This window comes from Cetorhinus maximus, unplaced genomic scaffold (genome assembly GCF_964194155.1).
Source record: "Cetorhinus maximus unplaced genomic scaffold, sCetMax3.hap1.1 HAP1_SCAFFOLD_760, whole genome shotgun sequence".
In the NCBI taxonomy this organism is placed as follows: Eukaryota; Metazoa; Chordata; class Chondrichthyes; order Lamniformes; family Cetorhinidae; genus Cetorhinus; species Cetorhinus maximus.
Window position 1 is genome coordinate 114652 of NW_027596702.1, and position 6791 is coordinate 121442.

At 52.0% G+C, this 6791-nt stretch overlaps 2 pseudogenes; both read left to right on the forward strand.

Moving 5' to 3' along the window:
* The first annotated feature begins 2264 nt into the window (after positions 1–2264).
* LOC144674696 (U2 spliceosomal RNA) lies at positions 2265–2440 on the forward strand (annotated as a pseudogene).
* A 3346-nt stretch (positions 2441–5786) lies between these two features.
* LOC144674702 (U2 spliceosomal RNA) lies at positions 5787–5960 on the forward strand (annotated as a pseudogene).
* Positions 5961–6791: the final 831 nt, after the last annotated feature.

Consider the following 6791-nt stretch of genomic DNA (forward strand, 5'->3'; position numbering starts at 1 on the left):
CTTGAGTCCATGGAGAAGAGTAAAACTCCCGGAAGCGACGGCTTGCCGGCGGAGTTGTATTCGGCTCTGTGGGACTTGATCGGCCCAGACCTGCTAGGAGTGTACGAGAGTATGCTCCTGACCGGTAGTATGTCAGAATCCATGAGGAAAGGCATCATCACCCTCATCTACAAGCACAAGGGGGGAAGGGAGGAAATTAGAAATTGGCGACCCATTTCACTGTTGAATGTGGACTATAAGATTCTGTCCAAGGTCATCGCCAATCGGGTCAAATCCGCTCTGGAATTGGTGATTCACCCTGACCAGACCTGCTCTGTGCCAGGCAGGAAGATCTCTGACAGCCTGGCACTGCTCAGGGATACGATTGCCTATGTACAGGACAGGGGTGTGGATACCTGCCTCATCAGCTGGGATCAGGAGAAGGCCTTTGACAGAATATCGCACACCTACATGGGGGATGTGCTCTCCAAAATGGGCTTTGGGGAGGGAATTCGAAATTGGATCCAACTGCTCTACACTAACATCAGTAGCGCAGTCTCAATCAATGGGTGGGAAACAGATAGCTTTCCGATTAAATCTGGAGTCAGGCAGGGCTGTCCTCTCTCGCCTGTTCTTTTCGTGTGTTGCATAGAACCCTTTGCCGAGTCCATCAGGAAGGATCCGGGCATAAGAGGAGTGACGATCCCAGGCAGTGGAGGCACTCAGGTAAAAGCCTCCCTGTACATGGACGACGTCGCCGTCTTCTGTTCGGATCCGCTGTCGGTGCGCAGACTGATCCACATCTGCGACCAGTTCGAACTGGCCTCGGGAGCCAAGGTAAATCGTGGGAAGAGCGAGGCCATGTTCTTTGGGAACTGGGCTGACCGATCCTTTGTCCCCTTCACTGTCAGGGCTGACGGCCTGAAGGTGCTGGGGATATGGTTCGGAGGGACCAGGGCATGCGTTAGAAACTGGAAGGAGCGAGTGGCTATGGTGAAAAGGAAACTGGGCATGTGGGAGCGACGCTCCCTCTCCTTTGCGGGTAAGAACCTGGTCATCAGGTGCGAGGCACTCTCGCTGTTGCTGTACGTGGCGCAGGTCTGGCCCATTCCAGACTCCTGTGCGATGGCGATCACTCGAGCCATCTTCCGCTTTATCTGGAGGTCGAAAATGGATCGTGTCCGCAGGGACGCGATGTACAAGCCTCTAGATAAAGGGGGAAAAAACGTGCCCAACGTCGCCCTCATACTGATGGCCACCTTTGTGTGTGGCTGCATCAAGCGGTGCGTAGACCCTCAGTACGCAAACACCAAGTGTCACTACGTGCTGAGGTTCTACCTGTCCCCGGTGTTGCGAAGGATGGGTCTGGCCACGCTGCCGCGGAACGCTGCAAGTAGTTGGACCGTGCCGTACCACCTGTCCCTGGTGGAAAGATTTATGCAGAAAAACACCTTTGACCACAAGTCCATCAGGCAGTGGTCAGCACGTAACGTCCTAGAGGCCCTGAGGAAAAAGGAGAGGGTGGACCCTGTGGGATGGTTCCCCGAGCAGACTGTCAAAGTCATTTGGCAGAATTCCTCATCGGCAGAACTTTCCAACAAGCACCAAGACGTGGCATGGGTGGTGGTAAGAAAGGCCGTCCCCGTCAGATCCTTCCTACACGCCAGGAAGCTCACCCCCTCTGCACGTTGCCCTCGAGGTGGCTGTGGTGGGGAAGAGACCGTTGTTCACCTCCTTGTGGATTGTGTCTTTGCAAAGAAGGTCTGGAGAGAGATGCAGTGGTTTCTGTCGAGGTTCATCCCGAGCAGTTCTGTGACACAGGACTCTGTGCTCTACGGGCTGTTCCCAGGGACACACACCGAGACAAACATCGACTGCAGCTGGAGGATCATCAACTCGGTGAAAGAGGCGCTTTGGTCTGCCCGAAACTTGTTGGTCTTCCAGCACAAAGAGTTGTCCCCGACCGATTGTTGCGGACTGGCACAATCCAAAGTCCAGGACTACGTGCTGAGGGACGCACTAAAGCTTGGGGCAGCTGCCGCAAAGGCGCAATGGGGAAGGGTCGCTGTCTAAGACCTTTCTACCACAGCGCACCGAGAGACTGGGAACTGTTTAGAGCCCCTCGGGCTGTACAGATCAAAATGAAAGGCTGTAAATGATTGTAATATTGTTTGTACTGATGCACCTGCTGATACATTTTGTAAAAGTTTAACCTGGATTGTACCCTTGTAATGTTGTTTTTGAAATGGTTTGGAATGTGATTGAAGATATTTTATGAATAAAGTATATTTTTACAAAAAAAAAAAAATCTGTTCTTATCAGTTTAATATCTGATACGTCCCTTATCTGGGGACCATATATTAAATTGATTTTTGGAGCAGGGAGATGGAATAGGGGCTTGCTCCGTCCACTCCACGCATCGACCCGGTATTGCAGTATCTCTGGGAACGGTGCACCCTCCCCTTTCCAGGGGATTTTCAATGCTAAAAATAGTTTTCTTACAAACATCTGCTTTCTTTACTTCTCAACATGTACATGTTCCAAAATCCAACTTTCCTTCTTTCTCTCTCTCTCTCTCTCTCTCTCTCACTCACTCACCCGCAGCAGCTACACACAAAAAACACGCACTCTCACCCAACACTCGCCGGCAGGGCCGGAAGCAGATTGGACGCTACGTCCAGATCCCTGATGGAAACAGTTAAGGATGCCAAGCTGCACGACGTCTTCAGCAACCCTGCAGACGGAGCGCAGCGTAGATACACCTGGTCGCGGCCAGACGGGTCCATTCGTTCCAGGATAGACTTCCTGTTTGTGTCCCGTGCATTCACAGTCAGATCCACCGAGGTCAAGCCGGTGTTCTTCTCTGACCACTGCCTCCTACTGGCGGACTGCCACTTGGAGAAGGACCTGAGGGTGGGCAGGGGGGCATGGAAGCTAAATGTGCAACTGCTGACCCCAGAGAACATTGAGGAGCTCAAGAGGGATTACAAAGGTTGGAGAACCGTGAAACCCCTCTTTGAGTCCCTGACACACTGGTGGGAAGTGATCAAGGGAAGCATCAAGAGGTTTTTCATCCGCAAAGGCACCTAGAAAGCTAGAAAGGAACAGAGGGAAATGTCCCGACTCCAGAAAAAGATGCAGAATCTGCTCCGGCTGCAGTCGATGGGGGTCGATGTCAAGGAGGAGCTCCAAGAGGTGAAGGGCCAGCAAGCCTCGCACTTTGCCTCGGAGGCCTCCAAGATCATCTTCCGTTCCAGGGTCCGCTCCGTGGAGCAGGATGAGACGTGCTCACGTTTCTTCTTCCAAAAGGTACACAGAGAGCGCTCTGTGATCAGCAGCCTGAAGGAAGAAGACGGCTCAGTAAAGTCATCACGGTCCGACATTCTGAGGATCAGCAAATCCTTTTATGCCGGATTGTATGACGTGAAGCCCACGGACAGCACGGCCTCCCAGTCCTTCCTGTCCTCTATCACGGAGGTCTTAGACCACAGTACGCGGGAGAGCCTGGACAAACCGCTAACTCCTGACGAACTGACTAAGGCCCTCGAGTCCTTCGAGAAGAATAAAACCCCCGGAAGCGACGGCTTGCCGGCGGAGTTGTATTCGGCTCTGTGGGACTTGATCGGCCCAGACCTGCTAGGGGTGTACGAGAGTATGCTCCTGGCCGGTAGTATGTCAGAATCCATGAGGAAAGGCATCATCACCCTCATCTACAAGCACAAGGGGGAAAGGGATGAAATTAGAAATTGGCGACCCATTTCACTGTTGAATATGGACTATAAGATTCTGTCCAAGGTCATCGCCAATCGGGTCAAATCCGCTCTGGAATTGGTGATTCACCCTGACCAGACCTGCTCTGTGCCAGGCAGGAAGATCTCTGACAGCCTGGCGCTGCTCAGGGATACGATTGCCTATGTACAGGACAGGGGTGTGGATACCTGCCTCATCAGCTTGGATCAGGAGAAGGCCTTTGACAGAATATCGCACACCTACATGGGGGATGTGCTCTCCAAAATGGGCTTTGGGGAGGGAATTCGAAATTGGATCCAACTGCTCTACACTAACATCAGTAGCGCAGTCTCAATCAACGGGTGGGAAACAGATAGCTTCCCGATCAAATCTGGAGTCAGGCAGGGCTGTCCTCTCTCGCCTGTCCTTTTCGTGTGTTGCATAGAACCCTTTGCCGAGTCCATCAGGAAGGATCCGGGCATAAGAGGAGTGACGATCCCAGGCAGTGGAGGCACTCAGGTAAAAGCCTCCCTGTACATGGACGACGTCGCCGTCTTCTGCTCGGATCCGCTGTCGGTGCGCAGACTGATGCACATCTGCGACCAGTTCGAACTGGCCTCGGGAGCCAAGGTAAATCGTGGGAAGAGCGAGGCCATGTTCTTTGGGAACTGGGCTGACCGATCCTTTGTCCCCTTCACTGTCAGGGCTGACGGCCTGAAGGTGCTGGGGATATGGTTCGGAGGGACCGGGGCATGCGTTAGAAACTGGAAGGAGCGAGTGGCTATGGTGAAGAGGAAACTGGGCATGTGGGAGCGACGCTCCCTCTCCATTGCGGGTAAGAACCTGGTCATCAGGTGTGAGGTACTCTCGCTGTTGCTGTACGTGGCGCAGGTCTGGCCCATTCCAGACTCCTGCGCGACGGCGATCACTCGAGCCATCTTCCGCTTTATCTGGAGGTCGAAAATGGATCGTGTCCGCAGGGACGCGATGTACAAGCCTCTAGATAAAGGGGGAAAAAACGTGCCCAACATCGCCCTCATCCTGATGGCCACCTTTGTGTGCGGCTGCATCAAGCGGTGCGTAGACCCTCACTACGCAAACACCAAGTGTCACTACGTGCTGAGGTTCTACCTGTCCCCGGTGTTGCGAAGGATGGGTCTGGCCACGCTGCCGCGGAACGCTCCAAGTAGTTGGACCGTGCCGTACCACCTGTCCCTGGTGGAAAAATTTATGCAGAAAAACACCTTTGACCACAAGTCCATCAGGCAGTGGTCAGCACGTAACGTCCTAGAGGCCCTGAGGGATAAGGAGAGGGTGGACCCTGTGGGATGCTTCCCCGAGCAGACTGTCAAAGTCATTTGGCAGAATGCCTCATCGCCAGAACTTTCCAACAAGCACCAAGACGTAGCTTGGCTGGTGGTGAGAAAGGCCCTCCCCGTCAGATCCTTCCTACACGCCAGGAAGCTCACCCCCTCTGCACGTTGCCCTCAAGGTGGCTGTGGTGGGGAAGAGACCGTTGTCCACCTCCTTGTGGATTGTGCCTTTGCAAAGAAAGTCTGGAGAGAGATGCAATGGTTGCTGTCGAGGTTCATCCCGAGCAGTTCTGTGACACAGGACTCTGTGCTCTACGGGCTGTTCCCAGGGACACACACCGAGACAAACATCGACTGCAGCTGGAGGATCATCAACTCGGTGAAAGAGGCGCTTTGGTCTGCCCGAAACTTGTTGGTCTTCCAGCACAAAGAGTTGTCCCCGACCGATTGTTGCGGACTGGCACAATCTAAAGTCCAGGACTACGTGCTGAGGGACGCACTAAAGCTTGGGGCAGCTGCCGCAAAGGCGCAATGGGGAAGGGTCGCTGTCTAAGACCTTTCTACCACAGCGCACCGAGAGACTGGGAACTGTTTAGAGCCCCTCGGGCTGTACAGATCAAAATGAAAGGCTGTAAATGATTGTAATATTGTTTGTACTGATGCACCTGCTGATACATTTTGTAAAAGTTTAACCTGGATTGTACCCTTGTAATGTTGTTTTTGAAATGGTTTGGAATGTGATTGAAGATATTTTATGAATAAAGTATATTTTTACAAAAAAAAAAATCTGTTCTTATCAGTTTAATATCTGATACGTCCCTTATCTGGGGACCATATATTAAATTGATTTTTGGAGCAGGGAGATGGAATAGGGGCTTGCTCCGTCCACTCCACGCATCGACCCGGTATTGCAGTATCTCTGGGAACGGTGCACCCTCCCCTTTCCAGGGGATTTTCAATGCTAAAAATAGTTTTCTTACAAACATCTGCTTTCTTTACTTTTCAACATGTACATGTTCCAAAACCCAACTTTCTTTCTTTCTCTCTCTCTCTCTCTCTCACTCACTCACTCACCCGCAGCAGCTACACACAAAAAACATGCACGCTCACCCAACACTCACAGACAGCACTCTCATCTCACAAACACTCTACCTCACTCATATAAAAACATCTTTCACTTGCAAATACACCTCTCAAACACTCTCTCAGCTGCACCTTTCGCCTCACAACATTTTAAACCAGCTCTCTGCTGCCGCTGCCGCTGCTGCTGATACAGCAACAATCAAAACTCACACCTCAAACCTCACACACTTTACACAGCTACTCCGAAACCTCTACATCCACATTCACACAATCCTTACATTGCACAAGGAGCCCATTCCCCCCGTCGTGCCTGCACCAGTTCTCCCAATGAACATTTCACCTCGTGCCTTTCTCCTGCCTTCTCCACGTAACCCGGCACATGCTTTCTTTTCAAATAATCATCTCATTCCCTCTTCAATTGAACCTGCCTCCGCCGCGCTATCAGGCGGTGCATTCCAGACCCTGGCCACTCGCTGCTCCTGTCACTTTTGCTTCTTTTGCCAGTTACTTTAAACCTGTGCCCTCTCCTTCTCGATCCTTTCCCCGGTGCAAACAGTTTCTCCCTATCTACTCTCTCCCGACCCCTCATGATTTTCAATACCTCTATCAAGTCTCCTCTCGGACTTCTTTTCCCCAAGGAATACATTCCCAGCTTCCCCAATCTTACTTCATAACTCAACTTCCTCG